The sequence below is a fragment of the Mirounga angustirostris genome, unplaced genomic scaffold, assembly GCF_029215605.1.
Source record: "Mirounga angustirostris isolate CCGP_5_RB_7025 unplaced genomic scaffold, mMirAng1.0.hap1 SCAF_1, whole genome shotgun sequence".
NCBI classification, from domain to species: domain Eukaryota; kingdom Metazoa; phylum Chordata; class Mammalia; order Carnivora; family Phocidae; genus Mirounga; species Mirounga angustirostris.
The window spans coordinates 207,473,861-207,477,925 of NW_026991709.1; positions in this window are offsets into that span (position 1 = coordinate 207,473,861).

Here is a 4,065-nt window from a genome sequence, read left to right on the forward strand (position 1 = left end):
TCTTCTGTAGTCATTTCTTAAAACATTGTATTAACTGGGGCTCCTGGGTGGCTCAGTCATTAAGCATCTGCCTTTGGCTCAGGTCATGATGCCAGAGTCCTGGGATCGAGCCCTGCATCGAGCTCCCTGCTCAGTGGGGAGTCTGCTTCTCCTTCTCCCCCACTCATGCTCTTGAGCTTGTTCTCGCTCTCAAATAAAATCTTAAAACATTTTATTAACTGTTTTAATTTGTATGCTAACATATACTGAGTCTCTCATTTCCTGAGAGCATATATTAAAATATCCCATTGTAATTACGAATTTTCAGATCAACTTTGTAATTTTGTCAAGTTAAGCATACATTCTCAATATTACCTTGTGTTGTACACATGTTGAGGTACTTTTCATTCTTTCATAGGTACAGTCTTTGTCATGAAACTTCTCATTTGGTCAGTGTCCTCTTGCTAGACAAACCCACTACGTTGACATCAGCAGTCAGCAGGGGTGTGGTGAACTATAGTAATAAGAATGACTGCAGGAGTGCCTCGGTGGCTCAATTGGTTGAGCATCTGACTCTCAGTTTCGGCTCAAGTCTTGATCTCAGGGTTGTGAGTTTGAGCCCCATGTTGGGCTCCAAGCTGGGCATGGGGCCTACTTTAAAAAAAGGACCGCAGGGTGCCTGGGTGGCTCAGTTGGTTAAGCATCTGCCTGTGGCTCAGGTCATGATCTCAGGGTCCTGGGATCGAGCCCCACATCAGGCTCCCCACTCAGCAGGGGAGTCTGCTTCTCCCTCTCCCTCTATCCCTGCTCATGTGCTCTAATATTTAAAAAATAAAGGACTGCAAACCCTAAATGAGTGGATTTATTAGTAAGAGTGTTTCAAAGGACTTACATGATTTGGGTTTTTGCTAGGTGATTTCATTACTACTTAGTAACGGCAAGAAGGTTCTGGATGTATTGGATGCTTTGTGGAGGTAAACAAGTCTACCATTGTCTTTACCTTCTAGAAGATGATTATGATTCCCAGTGTAGTGGGGCTACGCCTATAAGAAGCTCCAGTCAGTCATATTAAGGAGAGGAGAATTTTGGTTATTTTTGTGACTTAGAATGGTCTCTTCTCCATTTTGAGAGACATGGTTACAAAATACCCTTCTTTTTGTCTTGATCCATCACGATCACCAAATTGCTTTGTCTGATGGAAGTGTTTGCTGTTTTTCTCTTCAGCACTGTAAGATTTGGCAAGGCCAGTCCCCTAGAAGAGCTGTTGCCCTACCTACTCATTATCTAAACACTAGTATATTTCCTACAGTGAACTGATGGACACTATTTACCTCTGAGAACCTCAGTGAAAATATGTAATTTCACTTCTTAGTAAACTGTGTTTAATATCTCCTTTATGATGTCACCAAGCCTCTAAGTTTAGGTAAATTATGAGAGAACAAAACCTAGCGGGGGGAAAAAAAACAGGACTCCTGTTCCAATCATGCCTTTCTTGCTCAGAGACTACTCTTTTTTTTTTTTTTTTTAAGATTTATTTATTTGACAGAGAAACAGAGAGGGAACACAAGCAGGGGGAGTGGGAGAGGGAGAGGGAGAAGCAGGCTTCCCCTGGAGCAGGGAGCCCGATGCAGGGCTCGATCCCAGGACACTGGGATCGTGACCTGAGCCGAAGGCAGACGCTTAATGACTGAGCCACCCAGGCGCCCCTCAGAGACTACTCTTGATGCTAATCTTTGAACATCCCTCATCTGTCAGACAGTGTGTACTCAAAACATACCCAGTGTAGCAAAAATAATAAAATCAGTGTAGGATTTCAATATAGAGGCATTAAACACAAGTTCTTGCAGTCCTGGTGCTCATATTTTTGTGGGAAAAGAGAGATGGTTAACAAATAGTAAAACCTGGGTAATAAGATGGAAGTAAGGGCTTTGAAGAAAAGTAAGCAACGTCACGAAATAACAGGGAGGCTGGGAATGTGTCTTTTCTAGGAGGAAAGGAGCCTGAGTGAGGATGTCACTACTGACCACTTGAATTCCCACCATGTAATACATCTTAAAGGCTTTCAGGAACAGCTTGGGTATGGAAGTAAATAGAGGGCAGTAGAAATGGAGAAAGTCCAGCATTCCTGTGATTAACAGTAAAGAGTCCCCATAAAGATACAGACCTAGTTCATCTTCCTTTTTGCAGTTTTCTGTATGGAATATGTGATCATGAGTTGGGGCCTGGATATCTGGGGCTTGAAACTTGCCACTGACTGGGGCCACAGATATCTGTGGTATTTTTTCGTGTTTAACATCATTTGAGAGCATTTCAATTTATCTGTATTTAAGTTTTATAGTATTTGGCACTTAAATTTTGCTTCTGTGTGTGTATGTATACATATTTTTTTTGCTTCTATATTAACTGCATAATATAAACCCCCCATTAAACCTTGGGGTCTCTCCCAGTTTGAAAAAAGGTTATGATGATCTGCACTGTTCTAGCCCATCCAGAGTTTATTATATGCAGAGAGTGGTATTTACACGTGTGATTTTCCAGTGGAAACACCAAAAATAGCTATGTTTAGAAGGCAGTTATCCAAGGAATAACTAAGGAAAGCTGCAGTCACAAAGTATCATTTTGAGTAATATCCTAATTTTAATGTAAAAGGAAAAATATGGGAAATGTCTTTCTGTAAGAGGAGTAATTGGAAGCTTTCTGTTTGAATGATCCACAAAGCCCCACAGCCCACCTCACTGTCCACAAGTGTCATTTCTATATGCTCACACTTCTGGCACATGTTATGGGCTGGGAGAATTTATTTATTTATTTTTTAAAGATTTATTTATTTGACACAGAGAGACAGCTAGAGAGGAAACACAAGCAGGGGGAGTGGAAGAGGGAGAAGCAGGCTCCTGGCTGAGCAGGGAGCCCGATGCGGGGCTCGATCCCAGGACCCCGGGATCATGACCTGAGCCGAAGGCAGACGCTCAACGACTGAGCCACCCAGGCGCCCCTGGGAGAATTTAAAAGTAACCACTTTGAGTTTTATTAAAGAGCAAAGGAAAGTCAATCCTGTTCATTTTTTAGTACTGACAGACATTTTCTTAGCACTGTGGCAGTAATTTCGTGATTATTGGTCTCTCATTGGATGCCTTCACCAATCACTCCTTCCATCTTACATAAGAGAAACTTAAGCACAGGAGAACATCTCTCACGTTTGGAGATCTAATGTGTGCTACCTAGGTAACTGGGCATTATCAAAATTTTAAACTCAGAAAAGCACTGCAAGAAATTTTCACTTTTACAAATTTTCCATCAAATTTCACAAATGACTCATAGGCAGTGGTTCTGTTTATATTACATTCTGGGAAAGACAAACATAGGAACCTAAAATATGAGTGGTCAGTGGTGGAGGGGTTTAGTACAAGAGTGTTCTGGGGTTCTTTTTTTTTTTTTTTTAAGATTTTACTTGGCAGAGACAGCGAGAGGGGGAACCACAAGCAGGGGGAGTGGGAGAGGGAGAAGCAGGCTTCCCTGCCAAGCAGGGAGCCCGATGCGGGGCTCAATCCCAGGACCCTGGGATCATGACCTGAGTTGAAGGCAGATGCTTAACGACTGAGCCACCCAGGTGCCCCTGGGGTTCATCTTTTGATGGTAGTATTACTACAGATTTGTGGAAACTCCCCACTATAAATAGTATGTATGTATATACTCAAAATGATTAATAGAAAACAATAAAAATGCTTTCATATGCTGGGAGAATATTAAATTTTGCTGAGCCTTGATTGTCATGTGTACAACTTTTCTTTCCACTGTATTGGAAATACTACTTAGGAAGAACTGAAGGACTGAGGAAGGAGGACTCAGTCCCCAACAGACCTTTTCTTGCAATCACGTCTGCACCTAAAGTGAGATGGCTCCCAGAATCTAAGGTTCCTCAGTCAGATCTTTGGAAATACTGTGGTTCTGAAACATGAGGGTGCACCCTGCAGTTCTCCCCCAAGTACGATCTGAGGACCTCCTAACGCCTAAGCATCAGTATCCTATCCTTCCCTTGCCATCCTGAGGCCACGTACAGCTCTTAGTTTCCCATCGCAAGCTGAC